This window comes from Salmo salar, chromosome 01, assembly GCF_965601325.2.
Source record: "Salmo salar chromosome 01, fSalSal1, whole genome shotgun sequence".
In the NCBI taxonomy this organism is placed as follows: domain Eukaryota; kingdom Metazoa; phylum Chordata; class Actinopteri; order Salmoniformes; family Salmonidae; genus Salmo; species Salmo salar.
In genome coordinates this window covers 166592034-166615697 of record NC_138291.1, presented here as the reverse complement: position 1 = coordinate 166615697, position 23664 = coordinate 166592034, and positions in this window count along the sequence as shown.

Below are 23664 nucleotides of genomic sequence, written 5' to 3'. Positions count from 1 at the left end.
GACAATGACCCAAACACACCTCCAGGCTGTGTAAGGCCTATTTGACCAAGAAGAATGATGGAGTGCTGCATCAGATGACCTGGCCTCCACAATCACCCGACCTCAACACAATTGAGATGGTTTTGGATGAGTTGGACCGCAGAGTGAAGGAAAAGCAGCCAACAAGTGCTCAGCATATGTGTGAACTCCTTCAAGACTGTTGTGAAAAGCATTCCTCGTGTAGCCTAGTGGTTAAAGCATTGGACTAGTAACTGAAAGGTTGCAAGTTCGACTCCCTGAGCTGACAAGCTACAAAACTGTCCTTCTACCCCTGCACAAGACAGTTAACCCACTGTTCCTAGGCTGTCATTGGAAATTGGAATTTATTCTAAACTGACTGCCTAGTTAAATAAAAAAAATTAAATGCTGGTTGGGAAAGTGCAAAGGCCAGCTACTTTGAAGAATCTCAAACATAACATCTTATTTTATCGTTTTTATGTCTTCACTAATATTCTACATTATACAAAGTAGTAAAAATAAAGAAAAGCCCTTGAATGAGTAGATGTTTCCAAACTTTGGACTGGTACTGTATATGTACAAAAAATATATATTGGGGATTGGAAATTATGCACACAATTACAATTACGTTGATGGAAGATACACTCTCTAATATTAAAGCTGATATACCCCCTAAAAAATATATATTTAAAAGATTAAAAAAACAGTGTCCACCTCCGTCACTGGCTTCATTAGAAAATGTATCAGCAACATTGTACCCACGGTGAGGGGTCGCTGCTTCCCCAACCAAAAGCCTTGGATTAACAACAAGGTTGGCACTAAATGAAAGAACACGTAGAGCTATCGTAGACAACACTGAGGCTATTGCCGAAGACAGGAATAAGTACAAGAAGGCCCTCTATTACCTCAGCAGAGTCATGAAATAAGCAAAAAGACCATATAGGAATAAGGTGGAATCATATTTGTTATGACTGGCCTGTGAGGATCAGTTTACAGTGGATCAGCTCTACAGAGATCTCTCCCTCCCACAGAGGGGGAGAGGGATTGATGGGGGGGGGGGGGGGTTATGACACCTCACACCCATCGTAAATTTTAACCTGTTGGGGCTGGGGGGCAGTATTTTCACGGCCGGATAAAGTAGCTTGTCCAAAGCCAATCCTTGCTTTTTCATGGCTGTGTGCTTAGGGTTGTTGTCCTGTTGGAAGGTGAAACTTCGCCCCAGTCTGAGGGAGTGGCCCAGCCAGAGCTCGGACTTGAACCCGATCGAACATCTCTGGAGAGACCTGAAAATAGCTGTGCAACAACACTCCCCATCCAACCTGACAGAGCTTGAGAAGATCATTCAGGCCAAAAAGTTCAATCTTGGTTTCTTTAGACCAGAGAATCCTGTTTCTCATGGCCTGAGAGTCCTTTAGTTGCCTTTTGGCAAACTCCAAGTGGACTGTCATGTGCCTTTTACTGAGGAGTGGCTTCCGTCTGGCCACTCAACCATAAATGCCTGATTGGTAGAGTGCTGCAGCGATGGTTGTCCTTCTGGAAGGTTCTCCCATCTCCACAGTGGAACTCTGGAACTCTGTCAGAGTGACCATCGGGTTCTTGGTCACCTCCCTGACCAAGGCCCTTCTCCCCCTATGGCTCAGTTTGGTTGAGCGGCCAGCTCTAGGAAGAGTCTTGCTGGTTCCAAACTTCTTTCATTTAAGAATGATGGAGGCAACTGTCTTCTTTGGGACTTTTGCTCTGGCATGCACCATCAACTGTACCTTATATAGACAGGTGTGTGCCTTTCCAAATCACGTCCAATCAATTGAATTTACCACAGGTGGACTCCAAGTTGTAGAATCATCTCAAGGATGATCAAGGGAAACAGGATGCACCTGAGCTCAATTTCAAGTCTCATAGCAAAGGGTCTGAATACTTATGCAAGTAAGTTTTCTTATTTTCAATAAATTTGATTTCTAAAAACCTGTTTTAGATTTGTCATTATGGGGTATGGTGTGTAGATTGATGAGGGGAAAACATGATTTTATAAATTTTAGAATAAGGCTGTAACGTAACAAAATGTGGGAAAAGTCAAGGGGTCTGAATATTTTCAGAGTGCACTGTATGTGGCCTATTATTATAGGAAGACATAGGAGAATGATCTGCAACAGACAGCGCATTTCAGTATCAGAAGTAGAAATACAGCCAGACTGGCCTGCTACTGTGCCTTTCTAGACCTTATAAACTGTCCAGAGTAGAGCCACAACTGATCCAAATGGAATGAGACATTCTTTATCACAAGGCTTTTGCGCAGTTTTTCAAATTACATTTTCCCTGCAGTCTATAGTAGAATTGTGTACTCACTTGAAAACAATAATGCAATTATTCATTGCATTGTGGTGTTGTAGGCTACTATAGTCTAGAGATGGATAATTGTATTGTCCCTAAACAAGCTCAATAGGGGAGCTTTTTGACCTGTGTGTCTGTCTTTTTCAAGTAAACATTGTTTATACATTTTTACATTTACATTTTAGTCATTTAGCAGACGCTCTTATCCAGAGCGACTTACAGTAGTAAATGCATACATTTCAATTCATTTCATACATTTCTTTTTTCTCGTGGGAATCGAACCCACAACCCTGGCGTTGCAAACACCATTGCAAACAACATGCTCTACCAACTGAGCCACAGGGAGGCCAGTAAAGTACAGTAAAACGCCTTTCTTGCAAACTCAAATCCCAACAATGCAATAATCAGTAGCAATGTATTACTAGAAAAAAAACACACACAAGAAATAAGAATAGGAAATATGAATACACAATAAAGTAAGTAAGGAAGTAAGCAAACTATATAAGGAAATATTTAAAAACTCAGTTCCAATACCATATTTACATGTGAGGGATACTGGAGTGGTGGAGGTAGATATGTACAGGGGTAAGGTGACATATCAACTGGATCTAAGAGTGTGTGTGTGTGTGTGTGTGTGTGTGTGTGTGTGTGTGTGTGTGTGTGTAGGGCCCTGTGAGTATGCATAGAGACAGAGATTGATTGATGCACCAGTACCAATTGCCGTGCAGCAGCAGAGAAAATAGTACATGGTTTGGGTGGTTGGGGTCGTTGACGATTTTCCGGGCCTTCTTTTCACACCGCCTGATTTAGAGTAGAGGTAATGGATGCCAGAGAGCTCGGCCCCAGTGATGTACTGGGCTGTCCACACAACCTGCTTGCTATGCTATTACCATACCAGGCAGTGTTGCAGCGAGTCAATTTGCTCTCATTGGTAAAGCTGTACAAACTGTTCAGGATTTGAGGGCACATGCCAAACCTTTTCAACCTCCTGAGGGGGAAGAGGCACTGTCGCGCCTTCTTCACAACTGTGCGTGTGTGTTTGGACCATTTTAAGTCTTTAAGGCTTTAGTGATTTCTGTATAAATTGGTCATAGAATGTCCTCTGATCTTAATCTAAGTCAACAATAGACAATCAAAGTTTGCTTAAACTAATAACACACCAATTATTGAATTTTTCTTGTCTATATTGAATACATCATTTAAACATTCACAGTGTAGTGTCATGACGTTGCCCTCTTTGGGTACAGCGAGCACCATCCTCCTCTCCCTCTCTATACCCCCTTCACCAGGCTCTGTAAGAGAGGTCGTAAATTCCTATGAGGAGACCCTCTCCTCATGGCCACAGTATAGAGAGAGTGAGTTTTCATAGAGAAGACAAAGGAATTTCTTCCACCTCACAGAACTGGAGAACCGAACGACATTTATGTTCTGGAGAAGGTATAAAAGATCGGTGAAGAATCCAGCTACAAACTGGTCCATTTGGTACAATTCATGAGAGACAATATCGCCGTATTACCATAACCATGTTTATAGAAGAGTCTTACATCAAATGGTTGTATAAAATGAATGAATAAGGATTAAACTGTTTGTGAAATTGTGTAATGTGATTTTGGACTATTTAACCTGTTGGGGCAGTATTTTCACAGCCGGATAAAAAATGTACCCGATTTAAACTGGTTACTACTCTTGCCCAGAAACGAGAATATGCATATAATTAGTAGATTTGGATAGAAAACTGTTTGAATGGTGTCTGTGAGTATAACAGAACTCATATGGCAGGCCAAAACCTGAGAAGATTCCATACAGGAAGTGCCCTGTCTGACAATTTGTTGTCCTTCTGTTGCATCTCTATTGAAAATACGGCATCTGTGCTGTAACGTGACACTTTCTAAGGCTTCTATTGGCTCTCTAAAGCCGCCAGAAAGTGGAATGAGGTGTCTGCTGTCTCTGGGCAAAGTACAGCAGCTCTGTTTGTGAGTGGTCAGCCTGGGGACAGTGAGACTGAGACGCGCGTTCACGAGACTTCTCCATTTGTTTTCTTTCAGCCTTTGAATGAATACAACATTGCCCGGTTGGAATATTATCGCTATTTTATGAGAAAAATAGCATAAAAATTGATTTTAAACAGCATTTGACATTCTTCTAAGTACGATAATGGAATATTTAGAATTTTTTTGTCACGAAATGCGCTCGCGCGTTACCCTTCGGATAGTGACCTGAACGCATGAACAAAACGGAGGTATTTGGATATAACTATGGATTATTTGGAACCAAAACAACATTTGTTGTTGAAGTAGAAGTCCTGGGAGTGCATTCTGACGAAGAACAGCAAAGGTAATCCAATTTTTCTAATAGTAATTCTGAGTTTAGTGAGCCCCAAACTTGGTGGGTGTAAAATTACCTAGCCTGTGATAGCCGAGCTATGTACTCAGAATATTGCAAAATGTGCTTTCACCGAAAAGCTATTTTAAAATCTGACATAGCATTTGCATAAAGGAGTTCTGTATCTATAATTCTTAAAATAATTGTTATGTATTTTGTCAACGTTTATCATGAGTAATTTAGTAAATTCACCGGAAGTTTTTGGTGGGTATGCTAGTTCTGCACATCACATGCTAATGTAAAAAGCTGGTTTTTGATATAAATATGAACTTGATTGAACAAAACATGCATGTATTGTATAACATAATTTCCTAGGAGTGTCATCTGATGAAGATCATCAAAGGTTAGTGCTGCATTTAGCTGTGGTTTTGGTTTTTGTGACATATATGCTTGCTTTGAAAATGGCTGTGTGATTATTTTTGGCAGGGTACGCTCTTGACATAATCTAATGTTTTGCTTTCGCTGCAAAGCCTTTTTGAAATCCGACAATGTGGTTAGATTAACCTCTCTGGGCTAGGTGGGACGAAATCGTCCCACCTACGCAACAGCCAGTGTAATCCCGTGGCGCAATTTTCAAATACCTTAGAAATGCTATTACTTCAATTTCTCAAACATATGACTATTTTACACCATTTTAAAGACAAGACTTTCTTTAATCTAACCACACTGTCCGATTTCAAAAAGGCTTTACAATGAAAGCAAAACATTAGATTATGTCAGCAGAGTACCCTGCCAGAAATAATCAGACACCCATTTTTCAAGCTAGCATATAATGTCACAAAAACCCAGAAGACAGCTAAATGCAGCACTAACCTTTGATGATCTTCATCAGATGACACACCTAGGACATTATGTTATACAATACATGCATGTTTTGTTCAATCAAGTTCATATTTATATCAAAAACCAGCTTTTTACATTAGCATGTGACGTTCAGAACTAGCATACTTCCGGGGAATTTACTAAATTACTCACGATAAACGTTCACAAAAAAACATAACAATTATTTTAAGAATTATAGATACAGAACTCCTTTGTGCAATCGAGGTGTCCGATTTTAAAATAGCTTTTCGGTGAAAGCACATTTTGCAATATTCTGAGTACATAGCCCAACCATCACGGCTAGCTATTTAGACACCCACCAAGTTTAGCCCTGACCAAACTCCGATTTACTATTACAAAAGTTTGATTACCTTTGGTGTTCTTCGTCAGAATGCACTCCCAGGACTGCTACTTCAATAACAAATGTTGGTTTGGTCCAAAATAATCCATCGTTATATCCAAATAGCGGCATTTTGTTCGCGCGTTCCAAGACACTATCCGAAGTGTAAATAAGGGTCACGAGCATGGCGCAATTCGTGACAAAAAAATTCTAAATATTCCATTACCGTACTTCGAAGCATGTCAACCGCTGTTTAAAATCCATTTTTATGCCATTTTTCTCGTAAAAAAGTGATAATATTCCGACCGGGAATCTGCGTTTAGGTAAACAGACGAAAGAAAACAAGGCATGGGGTCGACGCGGGCACGCGCCTGAGTCTCACAGTACTGTAACCAGCCACTACCCAAACGCGCTACTTTTTTTCAGCCAGAGCCTGCAAAGCCACGATTCAGCTTTTTGCCGCCTTCTGAGAGCCCATGGGAGCCGTAAGAAGTGTCACGTAACAGCAGAGATCCTCTGTAATGGATAGAGATAATCAAGAAGGGCAAGAAATTGTCAGACAAGCCACTTCCTGCATGGAATCTTCTCAGGTTTTGGCCTGCCATATGAGTTCTGTTATACTCACAGACACCATTCAAACAGTTTTAGAAACTTTAGGGTGTTTTCTATCCAAAGCCAATAATTATATGCATATTCTAGTTACTGGGCAGGAGTAGTAACCAGATTAAATCGGGTACGTTTTTTATCCAGCCGTGTCAATACTGCCCCCTAGCCCTAACAGGTTAATGAGAGTCTTGTCTTTAAAATGGTGTAAAAAAGTCATATGTTTGAGAAATTGAAGTTATAGCATTTTTTAGGTATTTGTATTTCGCGCCACGCTATTCCACTGGCTGTTGACTAGGGTGGGACGCAAACGTCCCACCTAGCCCATAGAAGTTAAGGCCGCAGACAAATCATTTTTCCTTGGAATGTCTGTGTGTGCCTTACAAAACATGCATGTAATGTATAACATAATGTCCTAGGAGTGTCATCTGAGGAAGATAATCAAAGGTTAGTGCTGCATTTAGCTGTGGTTTTGGTTTTTGTGACATTATATGCTAGCTTGAAAAATGGGTGTCTGATTATTTCTGGCTGGGTACTCTGCTAACATAATCTAATCAGTTCGTCGTGACAAAAACATTCTCTTTAATCTGGATATTTTCTACACAACGAAAAGGATGCATACATCATATGCACATTATGAAAACTCTTCGAGTTACAAAGTTTTTGTTATAACGTCTTCATTTAACTTTTAATGACAACACAAAATCAACATTCAATTTCATATTCCATCTGTCATTGTTACCACCATTTTGGCTGATGATATATAATGTCCCAAAGTCCATTTATTGCATGTTACAGTTCTGAGGTAGACTCTCCGTAAGGCACACACAGACATTGTTTTGCTTTCGTTGTAAAGCCTTTTTGAAATCGGACACTGTGGTTAGATTAACGAGAGTCTTATCTTTAAAATGGTGTAAAATAGTCATATTTTTGAAAAATTGAAGTAATAGCATTTCTAAGGTATTTAAATAACGCGCCACAGGATTCAACTGGCTGTTGAGTAGGTGGGAGTAGGTGAGTAGGTGGGACGCAAGCTTCCCACCTAGCCCATAGAGGTTAACTTCTGTCCCACCCTAGTCAACAGCCAGTGGAATCGCGTTGGCGCGAAATACAAATACCTCAAAAATGCTATAACTTCAATTTCTCAAACATATGACTATTTTATACCATTTTAAAGACAAGACTCTCGTTAATCTAACCACATTGTCGGATTTCAAAAAGGCTTTACAGCGAAAGCAAAACACTAGATTATGTCAGGAGAGTACCCTGCCAAAAATAATCACACAGCCATTTTCAAAGCAAGCATATATGTCACAAAAACCAAAACCACAGCTAAATGCAGCACTAACCTTTGATTATCTTCATCAGATGACACTCCTAGGACATTATGTTATACATTACATGCATGTTTTGTTCAATCAAGTTCATATTTATATCAAAAACCAGCTTTCACATTAGCATGTGATGTTCAGAACTAGCATACCCACCAAAAACTTCCGGTGAATTTACTAAATTACTCATGACAAACGTTGACAAAATACATGAAAATTATTGAAAGAATTATAGATACAGAACTCCTTTATGCAAACGCTATGTCAGATTTTAAAATAGCTTTTTGGCGAAAGCACATTTTGTAATATTCTGAGTACATAGCTCGGCCATCACAGGCTAGCTAATTTGACACACAGTTTGGGACAACCTAAACTCAGAATTACTATTAGAAAAATGGGATTACCTTTGCTGTTCTTCGTCAGAATGCACTCCCAGGACTTCTACTTCAACAACAAATGTTGTTTTGGTTCCAAATAATCCATAGTTATATCCAAATACCTCCGTTTTGTTCATGCGTTCAGGTCACTATCCGAAGGGTAACGCGCGAGCGCATTTCGTGACAAAAAAATTCAAAATATTCCATTACCGTACTTAGAGGCAGGTCAAACGCTGTTTAAAATTAATTTTTATGCTATTTTTCTCGTCAAATAGCGATAATATTCCAACCGGGCAACGTTGTATTCATTCAAAGGCTGAAAGAAAAAAACTGGAGAAGTCTCGTGAACGCACATCTCAGTCTCACTGTCCCCAGGCTGACCACTCACAAACAGAGCTGCTGTACTTTGCACAGAGACAGCAGACACCCCATTCCACTTTCTGGCTGCTTTAGAGAGCCAATAGAAGCCTTAGAAAGTGTCACGTTACAGCACAGATGCTGTATTTTCAATAGAGATGCAACAGAAGGACAACAAATTGTCAGACAGGGCACTTCCTGTATGGAATCTTCTCAGGTTTTGGCCTGCCATATGAGTTCTGTTATACTCACAGACACCATTCAAACAGTTTTAGAAACTTTAGAGTGTTTTCTATCCAAATCTACTAATTATATGCATATTCTCATTTCTGGGCAAGAGTAGTAACCAGTTTAAATCAGGTACGTTTTTATCCGGCCGTGTCAATACTGCCCCCTAGCCCCAACAGGTTAAACAGTCCAAAATCACATTACACAATTTCACAAACAGTTTCATCCTTATTCATTCATTTTATACAACCATTTGATGTAAGACTCTTCTATAAACATTGTTATGGTAATGTGGAGGTATTGTCTCTCATGAGTTTCACATAATTGGACCAAATGGACCAGTTCGTAGCTGGATTCTTCACCGATCTTTTATACCTTCTCCAGAACATAAATGTCGTTCGGTTCTCCAGTTCTGTGAGGTGGAAGAAATTCCTTTGTCTTCTCTATGAAAACTCACTCTCTCTCAATACTGTGGCCATGAGGAGATGGTCTCCTCATAGGAATTTACGACCTCTCTTACAGAGCCTGGTGAAGGGGGTATAGAGAGGGAGAGGAGGATGGTGCTCGCTGTACCCAAAGAGGGTAACGTCATGACACTACACTGTGAATGTTTAAATTATGTATTCAATATAGACAAGAAAAATTCTATAATTGGTGTGTTATTAGTTTAAGCAAACTTTGATTGTCTATTGTTGACTTAGATTAAGATCAGAGGACATTTTATGACCAATTTATACAGAAATCACTAAAGACTTAAAGACTTAAAATGGTCCAAACACACACGCACAGTTGTGAAGAAGGCGCGACAGTGCCTCTTCCCCCTCAGGAGGTTGAAAAGGTTTGGCATGTGCCCTCAAATCCTGAACAGTTTGTACAGCTTTACCATTGAGAGCAAATTGACTCGCTGCAACACTGCCTGGTATGGTAATAGCATAGCAAGCAGGTTGTGTGGACAGCCCAGTACATCACTGGGGCCGAGGTCTCTGGCATCCATTACCTCTACTCTAAATCAGGCAGTGTGAAAAGAAGGCCCGGAAAATCGTCAAAGACTCCAACTACCCAAGCCATATACTATTTTCTCTGCTGCTGCACGGCAATTGGTACCGGTGCATCAAGTCTGACACTAACAGGCTCTAGAACAGCTTCTATCCCCAAGCAATACGACTGATAAATAGCTAACAAAATAGCTACACTGACTCTCTTTAAGGACCTTTTCTTTCAATCTCTGTCTCTATGCATACTCACAGGGCCCTACACACACACACACACACACACACACACACACACACACACATACACACACACCCACACACACACACACACACACTCTTAGATCCAGTTGATATGTCACCTTACCCCTGTACATATCTACCTCCACCACTCCAGTATCCCTCACATGTAAATATGGTATTGGAACTGAGTTTTTAAATATTTCCTTATATAGTTTGCTTACTTCCTTACTTACTTTATTGTGTATTCATATTTCCTATTCTTATTTCTTGTGTGTGTTTTTTTTCTAGTAATACATTGCTACTGATTATTGCATTGTTGGGATTTGAGTTTGCAAGAAAGGCGTTTTACTGTACTTTACTGTATAAACAATGTTTACTTGAAAAAGACAGACACACAGGTCAAAAAGCTCCCATATTGAGCTTGTTTAGGGACAATACAATTATCCATCTCTAGACTATAGTAGCCTACAACACCACAATGCAATGAATAATTGCATTATTGTTTTCAAGTGAGTACACAATTCTACTATAGACTGCAGGGAAAATGTAATTTGAAAAACTGCGCAAAAGCCTTGTGATAAAGAATGTCTCATTCCATTTGGATCAGTTGTGGCTCTACTCTGGACAGTTTATAAGGTCTAGAAAGGCACAGTAGCAGGCCAGTCTGGCTGTATTTCTACTTCTGATACTGAAATGCGCTGTCTGTTGCAGATCATTCTCCTATGTCTTCCTATAATAATAGGCCACATACAGTGCACTCTGAAAATATTCAGACCCCTTGACTTTTCCCACATTTTGTTACGTTACAGCCTTATTCTAAAATTTATAAAATCATGTTTTCCCCTCATCAATCTACACACCATACCCCATAATGACAAATCTAAAACAGGTTTTTAGAAATAAAATGTATTGAAAATAAGAAAACTTACTTGCATAAGTATTCAGACCCTTTGCTATGAGACTTGAAATTGAGCTCAGGTGCATCCTGTTTCCCTTGATCATCCTTGAGATGATTCTACAACTTGGAGTCCACCTGTGGTAAATTCAATTGATTGGACGTTATTTGGAAAGGCACACACCTGTCTATATAAGGTACAGTTGATGATGCATGCCAGAGCAAAAGTCCCAAAGAAGACAGTTGCCTCCATCATTCTTAAATGAAAGAAGTTTGGAACCACCAAGACTCTTCCTAGAGCTGGCCGCTCAACCAAACTGAGCCATAGGGGGAGAAGGGCCTTGGTCAGGGAGGTGACCAAGAACCTGATGGTCACTCTGACAGAGTTCCCAGAGTTCCACTGTGGAGATGGAAGAACCTTCCAGAAGGACAACCATCGCTGCAGCACTCTACCAATCAGGCCTTTATGGTTGAGTGGCCAGACGGAAGCCACTCCTCAGTAAAAGGCACATGACAGTCCACTTGGAGTTTGCCAAAAGGCAACTAAAGGACTCTCAGGCCATGAGAAACAGGATTCACTGGTCTAAAGAAACCAAGATTGAACTTTTTGGCCTGAATGATCTTCTCAAGCTCTTTCAGGTTGGATGGGGAGTGTTGTTGCACAGCTATTTTCAGGTCTCTCCAGAGATGTTCGATCGGGTTCAAGTCCGAGCTCTGGCTGGGCCACTCCCTCAGACTGGGGCGAAGTTTCACCTTCCAACAGGACAACAACCCTAAGCACACAGCCATGAAAACGCAAGGATTGGCTTTGGGACAAGCTACACTAAATAGCAGGAGGGTGAAGTCAAGCGCAGGAGACCGAGGTCCGTGAAAACACACGTTTAATAAATAAGTCCATAAATGCCAACACAAGGCAGGGTAAACAACACTCCAAAAACAACAGAAACAAAATAATCCTGGAGAGAGCAGCCCAGCAACCCTAATGCCCAAAATGACAACAGCAGAGGAAGAACAAAATCCCCAACCTACAAATAGGACGACACGAAAATAATCCCGCACAAACCCCAACAAAAACAGACAGACTAAATACCCCACTAACGACTTAACACAAAACAGGTGCTAACCAAGACAGACATAACCAAGTGACACAGAAACAGAGATCGGTGGCAGCTAGTAGTCCGGCGACGACGACCGCCGAGCGCCGCCCGACCGGGGAGAGGCGCCACCTTCTGTGGACGTTGTGACATTAAGTTCTAGATTTCATAACTGTATTCTGGACATATAGTACCAGTCAAAAGTTTGGACACACCTTCTCATTCTGGGGTTTTTCTTAATTTTTACTATTTTCTACATTGTAAAATAATAGTGAAGACATCACAACTATGAAATAATACATATGGATTTATGTAGTAACCAAAAAAGTGTTAAACAAATCAAAATATATTTTATATTTGAGATTCTTCAAAGTAGCCACCCTTTGCCTTGATGGCAGCTTTGCACACTCTTGGCATTCTGTCAACCAGCTTAATCTGGAATGCTTTTCCAACCGTCTTACAAGAGTTCCCACATATGCTGAGCACTTGTTGGGTGCTTTCCTTCACTCTGCGGTCCAACTCATCCCAAATGACAAGCCACTGGGGTCTGACAACTTGGATGAAAAAGGACTGAGGATAATAGTGGACGATACTGTCACTCCTTTTGCCATATCTTCAATTTAAGCCTACTAGAAAGTGTGTGTCCTCAGGCCTGGAGGGAAGCAAAAGTTATTTCCCTACCTATGAATAGTAAAGCCCCCTTAACTGTCTCAAATAGCTGACCAATCAGCCTGTTACCAACCCTTAGTAAACCTTTTGAAAAAATAGTGTTTGACCAGATAAAATGCTATTTCACAGCTAACAAAATGACAACAGACTTGCAGCACACTTACAGGGAAGGCCATTCAAGCACAGCACTTTCATAAATTATGTAGCTGAGAGAAAGTGATGCAAAAAATATTGTGGGGGCTGTTTTGTTAGACTTCAGTTCGGCTTTTGGCATTATCGATCATGGTCTGTTGCTGGAAAACATATGTGTTATGGCTTTACACCCCCTGCTATACTGTGGATAAAGAGTTACCTGTCTAACAGAACACGGAGGGTGTTCTTTAATGGATGCCTCTCCAACAAAATCTGGGTAGAATCAGGAATTCCCCAGGTCGTCTATCTAGGCCCCTTACTTATTTCAGTCTTTACTGACAATATGCCACTGGCTTTGAGTAAAGCCAGTGTGTCTATGTATGCGGATCACTCAACACTATACACGTCAGCTACCACAGTGACTGAAATGACAGCAACACTTAACAAAGAGCTGCAGTTAGTTTCAGAATGGGTGGCAAGAAATAAGTTATAAGTTAAATATAAAAAAAACTAAAAAGCATTGTATTTGGGACAAATCATTCACTAAACCTCAACTGAATATTGTGATGAATAATGTGGAAATTGATCAAATTGAGGAGAATAAATTGCTTGGGGTAACCCTGGATTGTAAACTGCCATGGTCAAAACATATTGATACAACAGTAGCTAGGATGGGGAGAAGTCTGTCTATAATAAAGCGCTGCTCTGCATTCTTAACATCACTATCAACAAGGCAGGTCCTACAGGCCCTAGTTTTGTCGCACCTGGACTACTGTTCAGTCATGTGGTCAGGTGCCAGAAAGAGAGACTTAGGAAAATTGCATTTGGCTCAGAACGGCTGGCCCTTGGATGTACACAGAGAACTAACATTAATAATATGCATGTCAATCTCTCCTGGCTCAAAGTGGAGGAGAGATTGTCTTTATCACTACTTGTATTTGAGAGAGGTATTGCCATGTTGAATGCGCCGAGCTGTCTGTTTACTACTGGCACACAGCTCGGACACCCATGTATACCCCACAAGACATTTCACCAGATGTCTCTTCACAGTCCCCAAGTCCAGAACAGACTATGGGAGGCGCACAGTATTACATAGAGCCATGACTACATTGAACTCTATTCCACATCAAGTAACTCATGTCAGCAGTAAAATTAGATTTAAAAAAAGGATAAAAATACACCTTATGGAACAGCGGGGACTGTGAAGCAACACAAACATAGACACATGCATACAAACACACGGTAACATACGCACTATACATACATGTACACATGGATTTTGTGTTAAAGAAATGTGGTAGTAGACTGGTCGCACTTAATATGTTGTGAAATCTGTTATGAATGTATTGTAATGTTTTTAACATGAATAACTGTCTAAATTTTGCTGGATGCCAGGAAGAGTTAATGGGGATCCATAATAAATACAAATACAAAATCAGCTCAATTGGGTTGAGGTCGGGTGATTGTGGAGGCCAGGTCATCTGATGCAGCACTCCATCACTCTCCTTATTGGTCAAATAGCCATTACACAGCCTGGAACTTTCTCTAACATATATGTAACACTGTTGGTTCATTCGGTTAATTTTTGTTTCAGTATCTATGTTCAGTATTGCTTTTTTCTCAGTAGCTCTTTTTTCTGCCCTCCAACTACAGTATGCACATGCAACACTTTGGTTCATTTGGGTCACTTTTGGTTGGGCCCATTTTCTATAGGTATAGCATGTCTGTTTTGATATTTTCTCTGTGCTCCTTTGGATGAAAGCTTTCTCAGTAAGTATCTCTTTTCTCTTTGTTCCATCTACCTTATGCACATGCAACACTTATTCTTCAGTTAATTCACTTCACTTTCGTTTGGGTCCATTTTCTATAGGTACAGCATGTCTGTTTTGATGTTTTCTCTGTGCTCCACTGGATGAAAGTTAGAGCAGTATTTGAGTGTAATTACTGAGAGAATGTTATGTTATATATGTTCTGTTCTCTTCTGCTCTATTCATAGAACTCTCTCTACCCAGGAGGAAGCAAAGACATACCTTTATTACCACTCAACACACGCAACTCAACACTAAAACCTCTAATTGCCAACTGAAAGGCAATATTTGTAACCTCTTGAGGATACCCTAGGATAGGGGGCGCCACAGCGCATTTTGAAAAAAAATCGTTCCCATTTTCAACGGCCTACTAATCAAACTCAGAAGATAGGGCATGCATATACTTATTATATATGGATAGAAAACACTCTAAAGTTTCTAAAACTGTTTGAATGGTGTCTGTGAGTATAACAGAACTCATTTGGCAGGCAAAACCCTGAGACATTTTCTGACAGGAAGTGGATACCTGATGTGTTGTATTGACTTTAAACCTATCCCATTGAAAAACACAGGGGTTTAGGAATATTTTGGCACTTCCTATTGCTTCCACTAGATGTCGCCAGTCCTTTCACAGTGGTTTGAGCCTTATAGAGTCAAAACTCAGTGAATGACAGGAGTTTGAAATTGGTCACAGGGGATGGGCCATCACCATTATGACGCCGGCGGCCATGTCTGCCCCCACCTTTGGAAACGGTTTTAAAGGCCACGACATCATCCCCCTCGAATCTTATTGGCTCTCTTGGTGTTAGAGGCCCTGAACATTTATTTTATACAACGTTTGACATGTTTGAACGAACCTACATGCGTGAGGATTGCTTTCATTATGAACTGCAGACCTGCGTTTGGAGAGAGCCATAGGACGCGCTACCAACATCAGGCTAATGGAACGTGAAGTATGGACTTTTTGACCGAAAATACATCTGTTGTGGACCTGGGATGCTTTCTGATGAAGACAACTAAAGGTAGGCGATTATTGACAATATTATAGAAGATGAGATGGTTCATACTGTTGCGTCCAAGATGGCGCCGAGCACTGTATATTAGCTGATTTTCTGAGTATCGCATCTCCTTTTATCGCAAAGTGTGATTACCCAGTAAAGTTAATTTAAAATCTGGTATGACGGGTGTTCTCAAGAGATATTCATCTATAAATGTTAGATTGACAATATACATTTAAAAAATCGTTATAGTATAGCAATTTATTGAAACGTAGCATTGTTTACCGGGACGCTTTTGAGGGGAAATTAGGTAGTCAACGTCAGACAGAGATGTAAAATGCTGTTTTTATATATAAATATGACCTTTATTGAACAAAAGAATGCATGCATTGTATAACATGATGTCCTAGGGGTGCCATCTGATGAAGTTTGTAAAAGGTTAGTGCTACATTTAGCTGTTTATTGATAATATGTGATGGAAGTGGTTGGTCGGAAAATGGCTATGAAGCTGCTTTTTACGATGGACTCATCTAATATAATCTAATGATTTGCTTTTCCTGTAAAACCTTTTTGAAATCGGACGACGTGGGTCGATTCAGGAGAGGTGTATCTATAAAAAAAAAAAATATATATTTTTTATTTTTGTAAAAAATTATGATAATTTTTTAATGCTAATTGGCGATATGATTTTTCGCTGGATTTTGATCCCGCTAACGGGATCAGATGCTCACACTTATTCTTCAGTTAATTCACTTCACTTTCGTTTGGGTCCATTTTCTATAGGTACAGCATGTCTGTTTTGATGTTTTCTCTGTGCTCCACTGGATGAAAGTTAGAGCAGTATTTGAGTGTAATTACTGAGAGAATGTTATGTTATATATGTTCTGTTCTCTTCTGCTCTATTCATAGAACTCTCTCTACCCAGGAGGAAGCAAAGACATACCTTTATTACCACTCAACACACGCAACTCAACACTAAAACCTCTAATTGCCAACTGAAAGGCAATATTTGTAACTTACAGTCTGTGGAAAAGGCAGCTGTGAACCATTATTCAGTCCTATCTACAGAGAAGGAGGGAAAAGAGATCACAGTTATCATAAAAAAGCATGAATACGCCTAACCCTCATTTTCACTTCATGTAAAATATCTCTGACCTGTTTTTAAAGGAATGGACAACACTTGGAATGACAGCTAGGACAGCTAGGATGACCACATTTAAAATATCCAAATGTGGGACAATAGGATGATTTTGCAGAACAGTGTAGCCTACATGAATCATTTTTGGGGGGCAGCACCTCCCCCCACACCACAAATATCACCCTCCCGCTGCACCAAGTGAGCTAACTGAAGTGCACCTAGCCTACTCATTTGCCTCGTGCAAAATATGGTGATGTAGAAACAAGAGACCACATGCGTGGCTGTTTTATGAAAATCTTGGTGGGGATGAAAAAAAAATAATAGTAGTTAATTTACTGCATTTCCATCCAGTGGCAGCTCCTTAGAGGAGGAAGGGGAGGATCATCCTCCTCAGTGAACTTCATAAAAATATAAATATTGAAAAGATAAAAAAGTTATGCTTTTTAGATAAAACTATACTAAATATATTCACATCACCAAATAATTGATTAACCTCTTACATCTAGACTTTCCGCTAGCGGAACACCGCTCCAATATCCAATGATAGGGCGTGGCGCGAAATACAAACTCCTCGAAAATCCGAAAACTTCAATTTTTCAAACATATGACTATTTTACACCATTTTAAAGACAAGACTCTCCTTTATCTAACCACACTGTCCGATTTCAAAAAGGCTTTACAACGAAAGCAAAACATTAGATTATGTCAGGAGAGTACCCAGCCAGAAATAATCAGACACCCATTTTTCAAGCTAGCATATAATGTCACATAAACCCAAACCACAGCTAAATGTAGCACTAACCTTTGATGATCTTCATCAGATGACAACCCTAGGACATTATGTTATACAATACATGCATGTTTTGTTCAATCAAGTTCATATTTATATCAAAAAACAGCTTTTTACATTAGCATGTGACGTTCAGAACTAGCATTCCCACCGAACACTTCCGGTGAATTTACTAAATTACTCACGATAAACGTTCACAAAAAACATAACAATTATTTTAAGAATTATAGATACCGAACTCCTTTATGTAATCGCGGTGTCCGATTTTAAAATAGCTTTTCGGTGAAAGCACATTTTGCAATATTCTGAGTAGATAGCCCGGCCATCATGGCTAGCTATTTTGACACCCACCAAGTTTGGCACTCACCAAACTCAGATTTACTATAAGAAAAATTGGATTACCTTTGCTGTTCTTCGTCAGAATGCACTCCCAGGACTTCTACTTCATCACCCAATGTTGTTTTGGTTCCAAATAATCCATAGTTATATCCAAATAGAGGCGTTTTGTTGTGCGTTCAAGACACTATCCGAAGGGTAACGAAGGGTGACGCGCCCGACGCGTATCGTGACAAAAAAATGCAAAATATTCCATTACCTTACTTCGAAGCATGTCAAACGCTGTTTAAAATCAATTTTTATGCGATTTTTCTCGTAAAATAGCGATAATATTCCGACCGGGAGTCGTTGTTTTCGTTCAAAGACTGAAAATGTAAACATGGAGTCGTCTCGTACACGCGCGCCCCCGTCTCATTGTTCTCAGATCGACCACTTACCAAATGCGCTACTGTTTTTCAGCCAGAGACAGCAGAGTCATCATTCAACGTTCTGGCGCCTTCTGAGAGCCTATGGGAGCGTTAGAAAGTGTCACGTTACAGCAGAGATCCTTTGTTTTGGATAGAGATGGCAAAGAAGGCCAAGAAATGTTCAGACAGGGTACTTCCTGTACAGAATCTTCTCAGGTTTTGGCCTGCCATTTGAGTTCTGTTATACTCACAGACACCATTCAAACAGTTTTAGAAACTTTGGAGTGTTTTCTATCCAAAGCTAATAATTATATGCATATTCTAGTTTCTGGGCAGGAGTAATAACCAGATTAAATCGGGTACATTTTTTATCCGGCCGTGAAAATACTGCCCCCTATACATAAAAAGTTGATTAAAACACACTGTTTTGCAATGAAGGTCTACAGTACCCACAACAGCAATCTCTGGGGTAGCACTATGGTGTATGACAGCTAGTTTCCGTCCTCCTCTGGGTACATTGACTTCAATACAAAGCCTAGGAGGCTCATGGTTCTCACCCCCTTCTATAGACTTACACAGTAATTATGACAACTTCTGGAGTACGTCCTCCAACCTATCAGAGCTTTTGCAGTATGAATTGATATGTTGTCGACCCAGTAAAAGAGAATGAATCTAGCACTGAATGCATAAGCTACAGCTAGCTGGCACTGCGAGAAGGAATTATACAACACACAAATTATAATTCTGTTTGTATGTGGCTGCAACGAAAGTGAACTGTGTTTGTGTGTGATCAGGGGTGAATTCATTCTGCCGATTCTGTTGAAAAACGTTAAAAAGAAAAACTGAATGAAACGGGGATAAACATACATGAATTTGTCCAATTGAAACTCTTGTTTGCAAATGTTGGACTACTGTTTACACCCTAGATAAGCTAGATGCAGGCAAAAGTGTGAAAGGCGGTATTGAATATGTCACTGTCTTTCACGTTGATTACTACATTTTTTTTCTCTCGACCTGTGCACCTACATTGTAAACTTTCATTCGTAGGCTCGGTTGTAGCAACCTCATGAAAATGTGAGTATCATGTAGTAGCCTAAACCTATCGATGTTACATTGAGCTGGGTGAATGGAATATGAATGACAGTCAACCAATATGCTGTAATACAAATAAGACCATGCTCATAAAAAAAATGGTCCTCCCTCATCTTAAACAGCACTGACCGCCACTGTTCTATACAATAAAAAATTGTACCCAATATGTTGGGGGAGGGGTGATTGTTTTAAGATGATTTTAGGACCCCTTTAGGAATGAAAAACAAATATATATACATTTAGATGATCATTTAGCAATTCGAGTTTGGATTTTAGGACCCCTTTAGGAATCAAAAACAAATATATATACATTTTTTTATTTAACTAGGCAAGCCAGTTAAGAACAAATTCTTATTTACAATGACGGCCTAGGAACAGTGGGTTAACTGCCTTGCTCAGGTGCAGAACAACAGATTTTTACCTTGTTAGCTCGGGGATTTGATCTAGCAACCTTTCGGTTGCTGGACCAATGCGCTAACCACTAGGCTACCTGCCAACGCAACTATATACACAGTACCAGTCAAAAGTTTGGACACGCCTACTCATTCAAGGGTTTGTCTTTATTTTTACTATTTTCTACATTGTAGAATAATAGTGAAGACGTCAAAACTATGAAATAACACATAAGGAATCATGTAGTAACCAAAAAAGTGTTAAACAAATCAAAATATATTTTATATTTGAGATTCTTCAAAGTAGCCACCCTTTGCCTTGATGAAAGCTTTGCACACTCTTGGTATTCTCTCAACCAGCTTCACCTGGAATACTTTTCCAAAAGTCTTGAAGGAGTTCCCACATATGCTGAGCACTTGTTGGCTGCTTTTCTTTAACTCTGCGGTCCAACTCATCCCAAACCATCTCAATTGGGTTGAGGTCGGGTGATTGTGGAGGCCAGGTCATCTGATGCATCACTCCATCACTCTCCTTCTTAGTCAAATAGCCCTTACACAGCCATGAGGTGTGTTGGGTCATTGTCCTGTTGAAAAAAAATGAGATGGCGTATCGCTGCAGAATGTTGTGGTAGTCATGCTGCTTAAGTGTGCCTTCTAAATAAATCACAGACAGTGTCACTAGCAGAATACCCCCACACCATAATACCTCCGCCATGCTTCACGGTGGGAACCACACATGCAGAGATTATCCATTTACCTACTCTGCGTCTCACAAAGACACAGCGGTTGGAACCAAAAATCTCAAATTTGGACTCATCAGACCAAAGGACAGATTTCCACCGGTCTAATGTCCATTGCTCGTGTATCTTGGCCCAAGCAAGTCTCTTCTTCTTATTGGTGTCCTTTAGTAGTGGTTTCTTTACAGCAATTCAACCATGAAGGTTTGATTCACACAGTCTCCTTCTGAACAGTAGATGTTGAGATGTGTCTGTTACTTAAACTCTGTGAAGTATTTTTTGGGGTTGCAATATCCGAGACTGTTAACTCTAATGAACTTATCCTCTGGAGCAGAGGTAACTCTGGTTTTCCTTTCCTGTGGCGGTCCTCATGAGAGCCAGTTTCATCATAGCGCTTGATGGTTTTTGCAACTGCACTTAAAGAAACTTTTAAAGCTCTTGAAATTTTCCGAATTGACTGACTTTCATGTCTTAAAGTAATGATGGACTGTTGTTTCTCTTTGCTTATTTGAGCTGTTTTTGCCATAATATGGACTTGTGTACCACCCCTACCTTGTCACAACACAACTGATTGGCTCGAACGCATTAAGAAGGAAAGAAATTCCACAAATGTACTTTTAATAAAGCCACCTGTTAATTGAAATGCATTCCAGGTGACTACCTCATGAAGCTGGTTGAGAGAATGCCAAGAGTGTGCAAAGCCGTCATCAAGGCAAAGGGTGCCTACTTTGAAGAATCTGAAATATGAAATATATTTTGATTTCTTTCACACTTTTTTGGTTACTACATCATTACTTAATAGTTTTGATGTCTTCACTATTATTCTACAATGTGGAAAATAGTAAAAATAAAGAAAAACCCTGGAATGAGTAGGTGTGTCCAAGCTTTTGACTGGTACTGTATATATTTTTTTATAAATATTGATTTTGGCCTTTACTACTAAAGCCCATAGAAACGCATTGAATAACACATTAATTAATGGCAAAAAAGACAGTAAAAAATAAATAATGAGAAATAAGGCTTGGAAGTGTCTGCCCTAAATCTAGGATATATAAAGAAACTGTATCATGGCTGACGTTTTGCCTGCTCCTAACCGAATGTGTTTAAAAAAATAAAAATTGTGTTGTTTGTAACTTGTTTTTTTTAACTTAAACTTTACATGATGTTGCTGCTACAGTCTCTTATGACCAAAAATAACTTCTGGGCATCAGAACAGAGATTACTCACCACGAACTGGCAGAATCTTTTTTTCCTTTAATGAGTCCGATGATCCCGACGTGAAATACATACTGCTTTCCTGGGAACAGACCCAAATCCCCACCATTTGCGTGAAGAGAAGATGGAGAAAAAGAAGACGGAGGTCGGGCTGCCTTCTGAGAATTCGTAGGCGATCGAATAAACCCCACTGCTTTCAGTTCTACTAGCTAACATGCAATCATTGGAGAGAAAAAAATAGACGACCTACGAGAAAGATTCAACTACCAACGGGACATTAAAAATGGTAATATCTTATGATTCACGGAGTTGTGGCTGAACGACATCATTATCAACATACAGCTGGCTGGTTATACGCTGTATCGGCAGGATAGAACAGCGGCGTCTGGTAAGACATTATGCATATTTGTAAACAACAGCTGGTGCATGATATCTAAGGAAGTCTCGAGGAGTATCTCATGATAAGCTGTTGACCACACTATCTTACTCCATGTGTAACTCTGTGTTTTTGTATGTTGTCGAACTGCTTTGCTTTATCTTGGCCAGGTCGCAATTGTAAATGAGAACTTGTTCTCAACTTGCCTACCTGGTTAAATAAAGGTGAAATAAATAAAATAATATAAAAATCTACCTAGAGAGTTTTATCTGTATTTTTTTGTAGCTGTCTACATACCACCACAGACCGATGCTGGCACTAAGACCTCACTCATTGAGCTGTATTCCGCCATAAGCAAACAGGAAAAAGCTCATCCAGAGGCGACGCTCCTAGTGGCCAGGGACTTTAATGCAGGGAAACTAATGCACTCACAAACTTTTACAGACGCACAATCGAGAGCGTCCTGTTGTACTGTATCACCGCCTGGTAGGGCAACTGCTCCGCCCACAACCGCAAGGCTCTCCAGAGGGTAAACTACATGCCCTCCAGGACACCAACAGCACTTGATGTCACAGGAAGGCCAAAAAGATCATCAAGGACAACAACCACCCGAGCCACTGCCTGTTCACCCCATTATTATCCAGAAGGAAAGGTCAGTACAGGTGCATCAAAGCTGGGACCGAGAGACTGAAAAACAGCTTCTATCTCAAGGCCATCAGACTGTTAAACAGCTATCACTAACATATAGTGAATGCTGCCAACATACAGACTAAAATCTCTTGCCACTTTAATAATTTTAATAAATGGATTTAATAAAGGTATCAAATCAAAATCAAATCAAACTTTATTTGTCACATGCGCCGAATACAAGTGTACAGTAGACTTACAGTGAAATGCTTACTTACAAGCCCTTAACCAACAGTGCAGTTCAATAAGATGAAAATATTTGCCAAGTTGACTAAAACAAAATGTAATAATAAAAAGTAACACAATAAGAATAACAATAACAAGGCTATATACAGGGGGCACTGGTACCGAGTCAGTGTGCGGGGGTACAGGCTAGTTGAGGTAATCTGTACATGTAGGTGGGGACAAAGTCACTATGCATAGGTAACAAACAAACAGCGAGTAGCAGTAGTGTACAAAAGGGAGGGGGGAGGGGGGGTCAATGTAAATTGTCCGGTGGTGATTTTATGAATTGTTCGGCAGTCTTATCGCTTGGGGGTAGAAGCTGTTGTGGAGCCTTTTGGTCCTAGACTTGGTGCTCCAGCACCGCTTGCCATGCGGTAGCAGAGAAAACAGTCTATAACTTGGGTGACTGGAGTCTCTGACAATGTTATGGGCTTTCCTCTGACACCGTCTATTATATAGGTCCTGGATGGCAGGAAGCTTGGCGCCAGTGATGCACTGGGCCGTTCGCACTACCCTCTGTAGCGCCTTACGGTCAGATGCCGAGCAGTTGCCATACCAGGCGGTGATGCAATCGGTCAGGATGCTCTCGATGGTGCAGCTGTAGAACCTTTTGAGGATATGGGGACCCATGCCAAATCTTTTCAGTCTTCTGAGGGGGAAAAGGTTTTGCCTCTAG